Below are 17,521 nucleotides of genomic sequence, written 5' to 3'. Positions count from 1 at the left end.
GGGTAGAGAGTACTGGGGCTGCGTTTCAACATAGGGTAGAGAGTACTGGGGCTGCGTTTCAACATAGGGTAGAGAGTACTGGGGCTGCGTTTCAACATAGGGTAGAGAGTACTGGGGCTGCGTTTCAACATAGGGTAGAGAGTACTGGGGCTGCGTTTCAACATAGGGTAGAGAGTACCGGGGCTGCGTTTCAACATAGGGTAGAGAGGACTGGGGCTGCGTTTCAACATAGGGTAGAGAGTATTGGGGCTGCGTTTCGACTTGGCAGCAGTACGGTCGGGCTTACCTGTCTCATCCACAACTTCAATCACTGACAGCTCTATGTCTCCTCGGTGGGCAATTGACTCGAGAGTCTTATTTCAACAATGACCTAAATTGGGTAATATTATTTTCTGCTTACAAACACAATATGCCCTAAATTAAAAAAAGAAAGAAAGAAAGAAAGAAAGAGAAAGAAAGAAAGAAAGAAAGAAAGAAAGAAAGAAAGAAAGAAAGAAAGACAAAGCTTTTAAACTACACGCACTCCTGGCTGGCTCCTTCCGCCCTCTTGAACTGTCTGTAGCCCATCACGCCTCAGCCTAGGCTCTAGAGCGTGTCAGCCTCTAGTCCGGTCCTAGTTGGGATACCACTGTTAGACACCTGTCACCCACCTCCTGCTACTCATTTTCGACACTAAAGGCCTTCGAAGGATTTAGAATCACGCTAACATAAGCATTTCCCTAATGGAGCCAAGTGTGTCCCCATGAATGTCACTCTCAGCGTCTGTTGGAAGCCAGGGTCTTGACCTTGACCTTTGCCACCCATTCCCCAAAGCAGCGGGAAAGACTCTGAAGGAGGAACCTGGTAACAGGACCGTCCTGACCTCAGTGGCTCCCAGTGCCCTCTGGGCAGTGACTGTCACCAAGGAGGTGAGGCACCTTGGGTAAAACAATGACAACAAAAGCAAAGATCAGATTATTTGACTGCCATTTAAACAGAATACATTCCTTTACAGTATTTTATGTGAATGGTTCTGAAATGTCATCATTTAATATATATATATATATATATATATATATATATATATATATATATATATATATTTTTTTTTTTTTTTTAGAGAAGACAAGAGTGACCTAATGGTTTTAGATTTATTCTCACCCTGGGGATACATATATTATTTGAAAGATTTTACTTTTTTTGAGTTCATTCCAAGGATCCGGTGAACGAGACTCGGCTTCGAGACTGCATTTTATAAAGTGTCATTGTCCTTCTGCCCAAGCAAACTAATGGATGGCTAGGAGGGAAGATACAGTTTGAAGGCCATTAATTCTATTAATTCTGCTTCAAGTCCCAATTCACCCAGGCCAACAGCACCTGAACCCCAACTCAAGGTTTAGAGTCCAGCCACCTGGGGAGTCAGCCTGGGCCCCCCTTAGTGGCTCCGTTCTGCGCGGGGCCTGCCTGTCGCTTCACTTTCTCTTGCCTGTGCTTGTGGGCAGTCAGCTCTGTGGTGGGGCCGCCCCTGGTCCCCTTCCCGGTGGCCTCAGGCTGCGTTCTGCCCTGATTTTCGGCATGACAGGAGCCTCCATGAAGCTGGTGCTTGGCACTTGCTGGATTTGCCCCGGCCGCGGCAGGACTCACGCCACCTTCTGCTCGCGACACTGCCACACAAGCGCCCAGGGAAGGAGCTTGTGTTTGCCGCTCTCGGTGACCCTGCCTGGTCTCCTCGGAGCTGAGAAGGAACCAGCAAGGCCAGGGACGCTGCCTGGTCCCCAGAATCACCCCCAACAGGAGACACGGCCAGGAAGCTGGTCTGCAGACATCACGGCTCGGATTACAAACATGTCATCTTCCACTGATGATTTACAGACACAAGGGTACGTGGTGGATAAGCAACTGCTATTGGGAGATCAGCTGGAAGCCCACCTCTTCCCCGTTTCCTCCTCCGAGGTACGGAGGCTGCGAGCGGCCCAGCGGGAGCGACGGGTCTGCTGACGGAGAAGCCTGCTCGGGATCAGGGTCCTCCCCGCCCACCGTTTCCGGCCCACGTGGCCTGGCGGAGCCCTGCTGGCTTTGCCGTCACGGTCTCACATCAGCCTCGGCCACGGACCCACCCCCAGAAGACACTTAGCATCTCTGTGCCTCTGTTTTCTCATCCTCAGGGGAGGGTTGTTGTGAGTATTATGATGCAATGATTTTATTTTATTTTTATTATTATTATTTTTTCACGTGAGAGGAGGGAAGATAGAGAGACAGATTTCTGCATGTGACTGTACTGGGATCCACCTGGTGACCTCCATTGAGGGCCGATGCTCTGCCCATCTGGGGCCATGCTCACAACCGAGCTATTTTTAGTGCCTGAGAAGGAGGCTCCATAGAGCCATCCTCAGCTTCCAGGGTGGGACGGCCGGCCTGGTGCTGCGCTTAGTGAGACCCCCTGGGGAAATGCTGGTGGCGGCTGTTCTCGCTTAGTTTTATGCCACTGAAGCCACAGGGCCTGGAGTCGGACCCCGAAGGCCACCTCTAGCTCCAGGATTCTCCGCCGCTGGAAGAAAAGCGAGAAGAGAAGCAAAAAAACGAAGCCAGAGGCCTGGTCAAGTTCAATCTTGACTCCATCCAACCTGGCTCCTGCAGGTTCACCGCCTTGGGGTGGGGTGGTCACAGCAGGAGGGAGTGCGGTGCAGCTGTAAGAAGAGCCTCACCAGGAGGCAGAGTGCAAGTGCCCCTGCCCCGCCCCGCTGCCCCCTCCACCCCCAGTAAGCCCGGGCTTTGTGACCAAAGAAAGTGGCGAACCTCTAGGCATTCACCACCCCTCCTTTCTCAATCCGGGGCTCGGGTGAAATTGGTTGGTGCTTGTCATGGCCAGATGTCCATTCTCCGAGGCTCAATTCATCTCAAAGTCCATCGCCAGATGTCGTGCTAGGCGCACACAGGTGCACAAAGGGAATTCAGGACTAGGGAGACGGGCAAAGACCCAGCAGTCACGCATGACAGGGGGCAGAGACACGTTCAAGCACAGTATTGGGGAAGTTCAAAGAAGGGTGTGGCTTACCCGTTTGGGGAAGGAGGGCGGCGACACCCGGCAGAGGGCTGAGTACTTCGTGTGTGCGATCTCATCGACCCTTAAAGCATCCTCAAAAGGATAAATAGTTAAACTGAACCATTGGTGGAATGTAAATGACTCAAGTCATATACTCAAAAGGGTCACAGTTAGACAGTGGGGTTTAAGTCGTTCTCAAAGCAGAAACCGAAATCCTGGCTGGTATATCACCTTGTTTCTCCGCGATCGTGGGGCACCCACAGACCAGGTACTCCGTGACGCATGCCGTCTCTACTGCCCTAGGTAATCCTCAGAGAATCCTTTTGACGTAGATATTATTAGTCCTGATTTCTAGTAAAAGCAGACTGAAGTAACTTGTCCAAGATCACATGAAAAATAAAAGGGTAAGATTTGAATTTGGACTTCGTCTAGTTCCCAAACCTGTGCTCCTTTTACTACCCTGGAATTTTTCCTTCTCTCTCTTCTTATAATCTTTAAACAACACGTTCCCGAATTCCATCAGGGGTTTAAGAGCGCATCGACATCTGTGCACACCGGCGTATTCCGCAGTCACTACCAGACCTCTTCTTCTTGTCTTAGGGACCACGCACTACCTCTCTAGCCCTGATCAGCCACCAGATCAAGTCTCTTCCTGTGATAGAAGACTTCCAGATCAAGCCTGACCCATGGTGGCACAGTGAATAGAACATCAACCTGGAACACTGAGGACCCAGGTTTGAAACCCTGAGGTCGCTGGCTTGGATGCGGGCTCACCAACTTGAGTTCAAGGTTGCTGGCTTGAGTGTGGGACCATAGACATGACCTCAAGGTCACTGGCTTGAGCAAGGGGTCACTAGCTCGGCCAGAGTTCCCTGATCAAGGCATGTATGAGAAGCAATCAATGAATAACTAAAGTGATGCAACTATGTGTTGATGCTTCTCATCTCTCTCCCTTCCTGTCTGTGTGTTTGTCTCTTTCTTCTTCCCTCAGAAAGAAAAAAGAGGCCTCTAGATAACTTGGCTATGCTGAAACCTTTGCGTGCCTTTTCTATAAGCAGACCATCTTATCCAGGGTGAGACTGACCATTCCTTCCAACTGTAAAGCCAGTATCCATGGCCACTATCACAGCAGCCCAGCCCATGCAGGTTCGCATTGGATTCGGACAGTCAGTAAAGAAACAACGGAGCCGCCTGACCTGTGGTGGCGCAGTGGATAAAGCGTCGACCTGAAAATGCTGAGGTCGCCGGTTCGAAACCCTGGGCTTGCCTGGTCAAGGCACATATGGGAGTTGATGCTTCTAGCTCCTCCCCCCTGTCTCTTTCTCCTTTCTCTCTCTCTCTCTCTGTCTCTCTCCCTCTCTCTCTCCTCTCTAAAATGAATAAATAAAAAAAATTAAAAAAAAAAAAAAAAAAAAAGCAACGGAGCCAAAAACTGATGGGCCATAGTCTTTAATCCTAGCTTGCACCCGGCGGGCAAGTAAAAACACACTGGGCTCCAAAACCCACTCACATTCAGTGCTCACAAAGCTACTGACTTATCCGAGTTTCCTAGAATCAAAGGTTTCTAGCTCACCAGACTTATTCACCTCTGTTCCCCATCTCCTTCCTTCTCTATACACAAACTCTGCACTAACTGGCTTCTCACTCAACACTCCACCATCTTGGCTGCTTCTCCTGGCCTCCTCCACGTGGCCTTTCTCTGCTTTCTGCTCTGCTCTCTCCTCTAATGCTAATAATCCCAGGAACCCAGAGCGCAAGCTCCCATTCTGCCCCCATTTTATAATGTAGAAATCCAAACCTTTAATGCAATATACAAAATAGGGAAGTCTTTAATACAAAGTCACTTATCTGGGGCATGATGGGATTGTACCACCCCACATCAAAAAGGGTGGGAAAGGCTTAATCCCAAAATTAAGCTGCAGGCTACAAGGATTCTGCCTGCCCACAGCCCACAGAGACACACATTAATATCACCTGGGCAATGGCCTCCACGTGGGCAGCGCCATCTTTAACAAAGTGAGCATAATACACTTTATCTGCCCAACACCAACCGTATCCTCCATCCTCTTAGCGCTAACGGACCCCTGGCTTTCTTTTTATTTTTAACATTTTTTTTGTTTTATTTATTCATTTTTAGAGAGAGAGGTGAGAGGGAAGAGAAAGAGAGAGAAGGGGGGAAGAACAGGAGGCATCAACTCCCATATGTGCCTTCACGGGGCAAGCCCAGGGTTTCGAACCGGCAACCTCAGCATTTCCAGGTCGATGCTCTATCCACTGCGCCCCCCAGCAGGCCAGGCCAGACCCCTGACTTTCCAAGACAACTCCTCCTTTTCCATTTACTCTCTCAAATTCAGGGAATTCCCTCAAATGATGTTTCTGGCTCAAGTCCCACCTTTGACTTCAGAACCCACATACCTATCAAGCCTCCCTACAGGGCAGCAGAGGAGAGAAATCTGAACAAGGGAGTCCTCACTGAAATACGCAGGACGCAGAGCAGTAAGTAGTGTGAAGAATTCTGTGGCCTCAGGCTTTCCTGCTGAGGTCATAGTGAGGTCACACAAAGAAGGTACCCTCTCAACCCGAGTCCTGAAGGAAGCTTCTGCGCCTTTGCTCCAAAGGCAGAAAACACTTCCAGGTCAGGGAGACTGCCTTTGCTCCAAAGGCAGAAAACACTTCCGGGTCGGGGAGACTGCCTTTGCTTCAAAGGCAGAAAACACTTCCGGGTCGGGGAGACTGCCTTTGCTCCAAAGGCAGAAAACACTTCCGGGTCGGGGAGACTGCCTTTGCTCCAAAGGCAGAAAACACTTCCGGGTCAGGGAGACTGCCTTTGCTCCAAAGGCAGAAAACACTTCCGGGTCGGGGAGACTGCCTTTGCTCCAAAGGCAGAAAACACTTCCAGGTCAGGGAGACTGCCTTTGCTCCAAAGGCAGAAAACACTTCCGGGTCGGGGAGACTGTTTTTATACACAATCCATGGGCATCTTCATCGTTGTTTGTTTGTTTGTTTGCGCCCTCTGTCGTATTTGCATTATTAAAATTTCTTCTCCAGCCGTGGTTCCCTTTAAGCTCTTTGCTCTGTCTTCCCCCAACCCAATGGGCGATGGGATTGCAGAGGCCAGAGCCACATGCGGGAGGGACAGTGTGCGGGTCAGTCCAGGAACACCCAAACTGGCCCTGCTCCTCGGAGAGCGTGACCAGTCCATCCGAGTCTGCCTGCGACTTTCTCAGTTTTAGAAGAATGGAGAGTCCCACATCCCAGGAAACCCCACAGTCTCGGACAAATCAGATGGCCGGTCACCCCATCTTACTAACACGGAAATAAAAAAGGCGATGAACGTAAAATGAGCATAAATAAGGAAGAGGCACTTCCCTTGGGTTCCTGTTCTTAGGAATAAGGAGAACACCTATTGACCAGAATCCTTTGCAAGGTTCAAAACAGCTCACTATCCTTAAACCCTGAACTTTCATGTTGGAGCAAAGAATTCCACTCCTGACAGGTTCGCAGATGCTGCTGCTGCTGCTGCCCCAGCCCGGGGTCGTACCTTGGAATCCACCGCGCTCTACTTCAGAGTAGAGTTTTCTGCAGAAAGTCCGGATGCCTTTGACTGTGATTACACCAGAACCACCTTGCTGCGTAGCCTGACTGCGCACCCGCCCGTTGAGCCATTTAATTCTCACTAAAGTCTTTATTGTTTAGAGAGAGAGCGAAGGCTTGACCAGCAACATGGCCACCACTGATGAATGCGCCCCCGGCCACCCCTGGTGCCCTCGGGTGACTCTGGCTGCAGCTTTTGCCCCCTGAGCCCCAGTTAGGGCAGGAGGCGGGGCTAGAAATCAGAGGGACACAGGCTGGAGGGGTTGGGGAAGGCGGCAGATCACCCAGATCACCGGAGAAATACCAACCTGACCCTCGCCAGACCCTGGACAAAACAGCCTTTTCTTGAGTGATTAGCCGCAGAGAAAGGTGATTTGTTAAAGGGCTGGGCTGGCCGCCTTTGTGTCCCGGGGTCCGGACATCTGGCGGGAGCCAGGGAGCCCTGTGGTCGTGGGGCCGGAGCCCCCCATTCTCACCCACTGGACTGTGCTTCATGGACACGCTGGCCGCTCATTCTCATGCTAATCTGGGAACTCCGAGAGCAGATGTGCAACATTTTCTTCTGTTCTTGCTCACTTGTAAAGAACTAATGCAACTTCTTTTTAAAAGGGCAAGGCAGGGCTGGGCTGAGAGAGGGGTGAAGGTGAAGGGGGCAAGAGGGAGGGAGGGGTGGCGGCGGGGTGAGTTCCGGGGAGAAAGGAAAGTTCACTGGGATGGCTTTCTGTCTTGGTGGGCAAGGCCCTAGGGACGGTGCCGACCTGCACTCCCGGCAAACCGAAGGAGACGGGAAATTCACGTTAATATTAAAATAGTGACACGCCTCCCACACGCACCACAGCCGATAATTACGGAATGCAAGCGCAGGAAGACAGGAGGTCCTGGCTCTTCAGGGAGCTTCCGCGAGTCTTTTCCTCTCTGCCTTGTGCAAAAGTTTCGCCTTCTGGGGCTGGGAGATTTTATTTCAGCTGCCCCTTGCCCCCCCCCCCAATTTGCTGGACAAACTTATACCACACTTATTTTTTTCTATTTAGAACAGGGGTCCCCAAACTACGGCCCGCGGGCCGCATGCGGCCCCCTGAGGCCATTTATCCGGCCCCCACCGCACTTCCAGAAGGGGCACCTCTTTCATTGGTGGTCAGTGAGAGGAGCATAGTTCCCATTGAAATACTGGTCAGTTTGTTGATTTAAATTTACTCGTTCTTTATTTTAAATATTGTATTTGTTCCCGTTTTGTTTTTTTACTTTAAAATAAGATATGTGCAATGTGCACAGGGATTTGTTCATATTTTTTTATAGTCTGGCCCTCCAACGGTCTGAGGGACAGTGAACTGGCCCCCTGTGTAAAAAGTTTGGGGACCCCTGATTTAGAACACCGTTTGACCAGTGAAGTAAGTGGCAGTGGAGGCTGGGCGTTGTTAGAAGGGATTTATCTGTATTCCTATGTGTCTTTCCCTTTTTCTATCGATAGGAAGATATACAGAGATTTACGGAGAAAGGAACAGATAAATAACTTCCAATGCTGCCTCAGGCATTTCAGACTGTTATTCCTGTGTGGTTCATTGGGCCGAAGTGCCTATAATATTGATTACATTGTAAATCTGTTAATGACAGCATCGATCCAGTGAAATATCGACATCTGTGTCCGCTGCCGCCGTCAGAAACGTTCCTCGGGAGAAAGACTTATGATGCATTTACCGAGGACAGACTGTCCCCTTGCCAGGATTTGTGGCCGACGTCATGCGTGCCACAGACACGGGCTGACATCTGCCAGGCCTGCCAAGGTTGCCATCGTTGACAGCCCGCGCCCAGATGTCCCCTGCACGCCACCAGCTCGCGTCACCCCCTGTGACGGCTCTGCTGCGTGGCTGGCCTCTGCGTGCTAAGTGTCCCCGCCTCCACCCTTACACCCTGGCATCCTTCTGCAAGTCGCTTCCATCGCTGTGTCACCCAAATGTCCCTAAGTGATAAGAATCATCTCTAGGGCATGTCAAAGGACTTCCGGACCCTCTGCCGGAGAGTCTTGCTCAATAGACACGGGGCTGTAGCGTGCCCACCCTGTGTCCCAGGTGAGTCTGACCAACAGAAAACTCGGAGTCACATTGCCCAGGAGTGTGTCTGCGAGCAGTCTCCCGGGGTGACCAGGGGTCTCACATAGAACCGGAACTACCGTACTCTGCCTGTTCTCTCGTGGTGCTGTCTGTCCACCTGTGTAGCTCAGGTGTCTGGGGCCACGTTGGACTTTGAAACGTTGGGATGCCTATTTTCATTTTACCGATATTACCTGGCATTCTTGGCTGTCTATCTCCTGGTACCTGGTCCTCAGTTCTCTCTTCTGTTGGTGGAAATTAAATATAATTCCTAAATAGCAGTCTCATCATACATGGACGAAGGAAAAGAAAAATAACTTTAAGGACATGATACATGATGAAATGTATCATTTTCATAACGGCAGTCTCTGGTATATTTTAGAGTATGTTGGCTTAGCTTTTAAAGAAAAACAGAAAAATAAGTAAATAAAACATGCTGGATCCCTGAAACTAAAAGATAAGAATGGGAAGGCAGGATAACAAACTGAGATTTAAGAGGAGGCTTGTAGGACAAAGCAAACAAAAGAGAGGCTTGATGATACTATCTTTAAAAAAGTGATTTTAAAAAAATCGAAGATTCATTAGAAGCAGTAAAAACAAAATTTAGCCTCAAGAAGAGAATTAGAAAACGGAGAGTAAATGAGTGATTCCAGGGTGGTTGGAAGAAAAAAACAAGAAAGATAATTTAAAATATGTGATGATAGAAATGGAAATCTGAGAATTAAAAGAGGGATTAAAAGATTGAATTCTTAAGTGTTCTTGAGGTCTTCTCTAGAAGAAATCTTACCAAATCAAGAATTAATTTAAAATACATGAGAACTTCTTTTGGCTGAACAAAACAAAATAAACCAAAAAAAAAAAAAATCTTCAAATTAAAAAAAATAATAAAGGGAAGAGATGCCAAACAAGTTTAATAAGAATAAAACACCTGGGTAAATCAAGTTGAAAAGAAAGGCTACGTAACCATGATGAGAAATCCGTTAGCCTCAGACTACCCTACAACTTTAAATACTAATAACCCATGGGAGGACTTTTATCAAGTTTGAAGAACGGAACGCTGAGGTCACTGGTTCGAAACCCAGAGCTTATCCGGTCAAAGCACATATGGGAGTTGATGCTTCCAGGTCCTCCCCCCCTCTCTCTTTTCTTTCTCTCTCTCTCTCTCTCTCTCTCTCAAATGAATAAATAAAATCTAAAAAAACTTAAAAATAAAAAAGTATTAAAGAAAAACTATTTTAAATATTATATACCTAATAAAGCTCTTTTTTTCCTGCAGAAAAGAAATAAATGTTTTAATATTGAGTAATCCAGAAAATATTGTATATTTATATTCATGTAAGGAAATCTACTTGAAGGACAAGTGAAAAATAAATATATTTTTTAAAATGACTGAGCATGCGTATTAAAAATTAGTATTAAAAAGAATAAAATTTGTGTCATTTGTGGATAAAATAAGGGGAGGGTTCTATGGAAAGAAAGCTCACAGGGTGATTGGATCATAAAGTCCTAACTGAACAGGCTGCAGGGGGAAGAAGCCACGCCCCAGGCGTATCACTTTTTCTGTAAAAGGTTTAGTTGCCCTAAGCAAGTCCTGTGCAGAGGTTAACACGCCTTTGAAATAAGCAGGAACCACCTTCAAGAGAGCACAGAACCTTGTTAAGTGTCCTGTAATCCAACCCCTGACTTGCCTTTCCCCACCTTTCATGCAATCTTCCCTCCACCCCGCCTCCATCTCAAGTGCAGGACAGGACCGGGAAACTGTTCTTTTCTGGAGCCTTTGAGATCTTGCTCCTCTGCCTCCGTCATCCGCCGGACTGGAAACAAACTATTATGCTCATTAGTGTCACTCTTCAGTGACAGTGTGTCTCTCCTTTGGGCTTAGTATGGTCCACATCTGTAGCATATCACACATTAAGTGTGTGGTCGGTTGGCCATGGGGGAAGGTCAGGTGAGGAACCAGGTCCGGGGACTTTAGCTGGAACTACCCATTTCCATGCGGCCAAAAGAAGGGGCCCAGGAGCTCCCTGAAAAAGAACGACTGTCTGTCAGCCAATGAAATTTCGCCACGTCATACCAACCTGCCACCACCCTACTGATGCTATAAACTACACCCCCCACCCCCGCGTGGGGATCTGCGTGACTTCCTGGCCCCTGTCTGCTAGACCAGCGCACCTCACCCAGGATGCGCTCTGAGTAAAGCTCTTGCCTGTCCATACTTGGCGGCTGCCTCCTTCTTTCTTCCTCGGCGGGAAATACCTTACATTCAGTTGGATGCTATGGGTCACCATGTTTTCTAAATTGGGTTTGACCATTTCTCTCTCTTTGAGAGCCGCTCACGCCTCCGTTTCCTCCCGCCCAGCTTAGATTCCACGCGCTCCATACAATCCCTCCCTGGACTTCCGTTGCTTTCTGCCTTCGGAGGTTTTGTTGAGTATATTCTACCCCAGTTGGTCCCGAATCCTGATCCGTTTCAGCCTGCGGGCGTCCCGCTCCACCGGGCTCAAGAAAACCCAGCTCTCGCTCTCTGTTGTGCGTGAAGTTCACGACCACTACGAATGCCAGGTGGGCTGTGGGCACTCGGCACTCCCTTGCCCAGTAATTCCAGCCTCCTGCTCTCAGAGAACACAACCTCACGCCTTACTCTCTACCTCAGTTCTCCTTCATTGACCGCCCCACTCGGCCGGCCTGGAGGACCGAGAAGGGAGCAGCGGAAAACCTGGTCAGAGAACAAGGTCCTGGATGTCCTGGCGAGAAGAGAAAAATTAACGCGGGATGACTTGGGTGAGGGCGGGTTAGAGAAAGCGGTGACCGACCAGAGCGTGAGGTGGTTAAGAGACGGCTGTGCTCCCTCCTCTCACCACCAGCTGTCTGATTGCTCTCTGCCTGTGCCCACAGGTTCTGCCTTAGCGCCTGCTTCCACCCAAGCTCATTTTCTCCACCTGGGTAGCAGCCCTCCTCATCTCTCACCTGCCCAGGTCTTAGCTTCTGTAATGATCTCTCTTCCCAATGTACAGAGTCAGTCTCATCGATGTACAGTTGTAACCTGTCTCCCCTTCCGAAAACTTCCCTCCACCGTCTCCAGTTCACACACCATTTCTCTAGTCCCCTCTGTTTGACAGAATTCTCTCAAAGGTTACGCACAATTATTGTCCTCTCTGAGAGATCAGTTCCATCAGGAAATAAGTGTGCTTCATGAGTATAATAATGTTTGCCATCTGATAGAGATGAAATCCTCCACAGATCCTACCGTTCTGATGGAACCATTCTTGTTAGTTCAAGAAAAAAATTACATTTCTCTGATTCTCACTCTTTTTCTTTTTTTTTTTTTTTTTTGGTGACAGAGACAGAGAGAGACAGAGAGAGGGGACAGACAGATAAGAAGGGAGAGAGATGAGAAGCCTCAATTCCTTGTTGCAACACCTTAGTTGTTCATTGATTGCTTTCTCATATGTGCCTTGACTGGGGGGGCTACAGCAGACCCAGTGACCCCTTGCTCGAGCCAGCAACCTTGGGCTCAAGCTGGTGAGCTTTGCTCAAACCAGATGAGCCTGCGCTCAAGCTGGCGACCTCGGGGTTTCAAACCTGGGTCCTCTGTGTCCCCGTCCGACGCTCCATCCACCTCTCCACCACCTGGTCAGGCCGATTCTCACTCTTAATTCTACTTGATCAATAGCACCATTTGATCCAGTTGAGACAGTTGGTTCTTCTTCTTAATTTAAACAGAATGCTTAAGTAGTGCAACTTCTTAAAAAAAAAAAAATGGATTGGGGTGACACTGGTTAACAATTATACAGGTTCCAGGTGCCCAATTCCGCCACACATCTCTGTACTCCATACTGTGTGTTCACCCCCCTTCAAGTCAAGTCTTCACCATGTATCCGCCCTCCACCTCCCCTCCCCAGCAAATTCTACAGTTTTCCGTGTCCAGGAGGGTTGATTTACTTATTTATTTATTTTGTCCTGTTTTGTAAGATCCTCCACCTCCTTCACAACCCTCCCTCCTGACAGCAGTGAGCCTGCTCTCTGTGTGTGAGTGTTTCTATTTCCCCTGTTAGTTCACTTTGTTGACCGGATTCCACAGATGAGTGAGGTCACACGGTACTTGTCTTTCTCTGACTGGCTTCTTTCTCTTAGCGCAATGGTTGCTTCTCAGCCTGGGACCACCACCATTCTCGTCTTCATCTGTAAAATCTTATTCCTTCTTTAACCAAGTCCTACTGAAATCCCACTGGCTTTGGGAATCTTTAGTGATATCGCTACTTTATTTGAATTCTGGATAACTCGTGGCTTAGTAATCAGTACCTTTTTAATTGCCACCACGTCACTTGAGATTGAGAAGATAATTTGCCCCCAACGTGAGATGAATGACAACAACAGAATTTACTCCTGGGGACAGATAGATATGAGATCAGACCAAGTCTCCCAGAATTGATCTGTTCCTCCCTCACCTCTGTATTCCTGTGTTGATTTCATGCTCAAGGGAAGGTTTGCTTCACAGAGGAAAGTACGGCCACAAGCAGCCCAGGCTGATGTCCTGCCAGCTCAGGAAATCTACTGCGTAAAACAAGCTTTTTCCGTAATTCCGGCAAAGTCTTGCCATTGAACCTCTGGGCCCGGCTTGATTTATTTACGTTTTCTGTAGCAGATTCCTGTGAACTGGAGGATAGACTGTTTTGACAGTGAAAGCCAAAGGCTGAGTTCAGCTGTATCCAGATTTTATGGCATGAGTGTAAGGAGTGTTTGCCCGGAAAAATAATCCAGGTGCTATTATTAGAAGAACAGGCAAAAAAGGATGGCTATTTACCAGAATCTGCATAAAATAGCTGCCCATCTCTAGTCTGACTTCTCAGTGGTTATGGCAGAAAGTACTCCTTCCCAGGACCCAACATGTCAGAGGCAAACTTCCTTCTGGGGAGTTTCAGCACCCGTGTGAGTCCTTGAGACACAGATAAAGGTGCCTCTTTCTCAAAACGTTGAATGATGTCTCCTGGAATTAATGAAGGTGGACCTCAACGGGCAGAACCGAAGTCTGACCGGATGGTTGACCTTCTGGTCCTCACATGCCCCTTCAGATGAACAGGGACATTGCGGTAAGGTCCCTTGGTCATTTCTTGAGCACAATTTATCCTTCCGGGTCTTCAAGATAGTTTCTGGCAACACAATGTCTGATGGAAGTCTTTAGAGAGAAAGAACTGATTTAAGCAGAAATGTTGGGTGAGTACACTCCAGAAGAAGGGAAATTGCTTTTCATCTGGTAACTTCATTCTCAGGAATTGTGAGTAACCAAAAAGAGAGAGAGAGAGAGAGAGAGAGAGAGACAAGAATGTGTAGTCAGCTACTACAACATGATGTAGAAGCCAGAGACCATTTCCAAAGGCTGCTACAATCATCCTTCTTCTTCTAGGAAGCTTTCTTAAGTTAACTGACGGATAATAGAAATATCTTCTCGTGGTTAAATGGAGATTTGATCACAGTGAATGATTCAGTCTTTATCGACGGCCTCTTGTGACCACCACATTGGCGCTTACCCCTTGTGACCCAAAATACCATGCCCCCTCCACCAGTTCCTTAAAGTGTTTTGAAATCCACCATCTCCACCAAATATCCCTCCTAATTGCTAGCTGATTATGGATAATCCCATTTTCTCTGTTTTAATAAGAATTGGAATCCTGCCCTCCGATCTTGATATTCCTAGGAGAAAGCTTTCCCCCCCCCCCAGGAGAAACTTTCCCCAAAGCACAGACTCCACAGGACATCCTCCAGGGCCCTCGGGATCTGGGATCTAGCCCCTGTTGCTTCTCTCGTCTCCTGTCTAGGCTGCTGCCGGCTCCTCTCACCGCCTCCTCCCCCACCAGCCCGCACTTCGTTCACAGGGACACCAAGCAGTTGGCAGCACACCACGCCCTCTCGCCTCTTGGCTTTTCCGAATGCACGGCCTCTGACTCTTCGCTGGGATCACTGTTAGCTCATCAACAAATCTCTCCTGGTCTCCTTGTCCCGGGCAAGGTGCTAGGTGTTCCCGGTGAACGAGTGGGCAGTTGTGCCCGGCCCCCCGGAAGGGCTTGAGTAGTCTGAAAGGGAAGCGTAGACATCACCATGCACTTGTAACGTTACACACCCTCACGACGACTGGAAGGGGAGCATCTGGGAGCTCTGAGACTCTGTCCCAGGTGATCTGATCACACCAGGGACAGGAGGACATGGACAAGAAAGACATCCTTGAAGGTGTGTTTTGTGTGGAGAGCTGAAGGGTGAGGGGAGGTGCCCTCTGTGTAGAACTCCCCTGTGCGTGGGAAGGGGAGGAACCGGACACATCCGCGGCTAGCTGTCCCTGGTGACCCTGGAGCACGCATCCTCTCACACCTGCGTTGAACACAAGGCAATTTCGCCCTCTAAGGAACGTGTGCGTGATTATTCTCGTTAAGGTGATAAGCTCCTAGAACCTGTGTTTCCCCACCGGTAGGACATTGTTTGTTGGCTCTCCCAGATCCATGTCCCCTGCCCCTGCTCTGGGAGGCTGGCCTGGCTACCTTACAGCAATGGGCCCCAGGTCCTCTGGCTTCTAGGTTGGCTTGGCCATCGGGTGCCAGCTGGCAGGAGATGGAAGCAGACATGAGAGTGAAGCCCCATGGGAAGGGAAGAAGCAGTGGGGGCCATAGGACTGTTCCTCAGAAATGCTGGGTTTCTGGGGTTAGGGGAGCCAAAGAGCTGGTGAAGTATCATACGTTCCTTGAGCAGAACCGTCGTGATTGACATACGTCAATCATTCTCATTATTACAGGTGGCCAACCCCGTATTCTCCACACTGCTAGAAAGTCTTAGTCTTTTCAAAAAAATTATCTATCTCTACACTTATCCATAGATGGATATATATATAAAATTTTGTATATATAATGTTATATCTAGCTTTATATTTAAATTACATATTATAAATAAATACAATATAAAGTAGATGTCTTTATTATATAATAAATCATATAACACAGTAAATAATACATATAATAATATATACTAAATTATTTTATGTATAATAAATTATGCAAAATATACTTGATGTTATATCATTATTATATATAACATTATATATTATAATATATCTATAGCTATTTCTATAAGCAGTTGATCCCTGAGCAACACAAATTTGAAGTGCTCAGGTCCACCTATATATACGCAAATCTTTCCCGATATATACGCAAATCTTTCCCGATAGATACCTCTGCTGTTTTCTTTTTTTTTTTTTTTTTTTTTTTTTTAAATGTAGGTGTATTATTTTTTTAAAGGTTTTTTTTTATATTTTATTTTATTTATTCATTTTAGAGAGGAGAGAGAGAAAGAGAGAGAGAGAAGAGAGAGGAGCCAGAAGCATCAACTCCCATATGTGCCTTGACCAGGCAAGCCCAGGGTTTCGAACCGGCAACCTCAGCATTTCCAGGTCGACGCTTTATCCACTGCGCCACCACAGGTCAGGCACCTCTGCTGTTTTCAATTGGCGGTAGGGAGTCGATGGATGAAGAGGGTTGACTATATGCATTGTTCTACCACTTTATATAGGGGACTTGAACCTCTGCAAATTATAGTATCTGTGGTGTCCCTAACTCCTGTATTGTTCAAAGGTCAACCGTGTGTGTGTGTGTGTGTGTGTGTGTGTGTGTGTGTGTGCGCGTGTGTATAAAACTTTAACCAACGTATTAATCATGGTCATCTAATAGGCAATGAAATTTGAAATTTTGAGTGCGAGTTGTTTTATTTATGCTTTACACTTCACGCTTTATACTTCATTGCATGTCAAGTGTTTCAAATAAATATGAATTACTAATTCTAGCAGACAGCCATTTAAAGTAGATTTCTAAGCTTAGAGCGTGAACAGTCTGGAGGTGGGGGTGAAGGAAGGTAAGCCGTCCTCTGCACAGTCGAGCGGATGGATGGGTTCAGAAGCCCCCGGGCTGAGCACGGTCCGCAGGTAGGATGCCTTGGAGGACGGTGGAGACGGGGCTGCAGAGACGGCGGCCGGAAGGCACTGGACTCCGCCCTCGCCGATCTCACCGCGGAGGATGAGACCAGCTTCCACGCGAGCAAGGGCTTTTCCCGGTGGCCGCGCAGCACCTGGAAGGGCAGGCTATCTGCTCTAACGTGGAATGACAGAGAGAAAGGGACACATCTGAACGTGCCATATGGTTTCTGTTGTAACTCTGAGAGATACCCCCTCATCAAAAACAACACCCCCGTTTGTACCGTCTAACGCGGTATTCACTAGCCACACGTGGGTACTGAGCACTGGAGATACGGCTCCTGCCAATATAAGTGTTGGAAATATAAAACTCACACTGGTGTTGAAGACTCTGGTATGAAAAGAAAGACCTAAGTGACCTCAATCGTTTTTATATTGACTACATGTAAAATCATATTTTTAGGTATATTAGATACATTACTAAAATTAATTTCACCTGCTTCTTTCCACCTTTTTTTTTTTTTTTTTTGTATTTTTCCGGCTAGAAGTGGGGCGGCAGAGACACAGACTCCCACGTGTCCCACCAGGATCCACCCGGCATGCCCACCAGGGGGCGATGCTCTGCGCATCTGAGGCGTTGCTCCTTTGCAACTGGAGCCATCCTAGCGCCTGAGGCAGAGGCCATAGAGCCAACCTCAGCACCTGGGCCAACATTGCTCCAATGGAGCCTTGGCTGTGGGAGGAGAAGAGAGAGAGAGAGAGAAAGGAGAGGGGGAGGGGTGGAGAAGCAGATGGGTGCTTCTCCTGTGTGCCCTGGCCAGGAATCGAATCCAGGACTCCTGCACGCCAGGCCGACGCTCTACCACTGAG

The sequence above is a fragment of the Saccopteryx leptura genome, chromosome 2 (assembly GCF_036850995.1).
Source record: "Saccopteryx leptura isolate mSacLep1 chromosome 2, mSacLep1_pri_phased_curated, whole genome shotgun sequence".
Classification (NCBI taxonomy): Eukaryota; Metazoa; Chordata; class Mammalia; order Chiroptera; family Emballonuridae; genus Saccopteryx; species Saccopteryx leptura.
Note: the sequence above shows the minus strand (reverse complement) of the source record.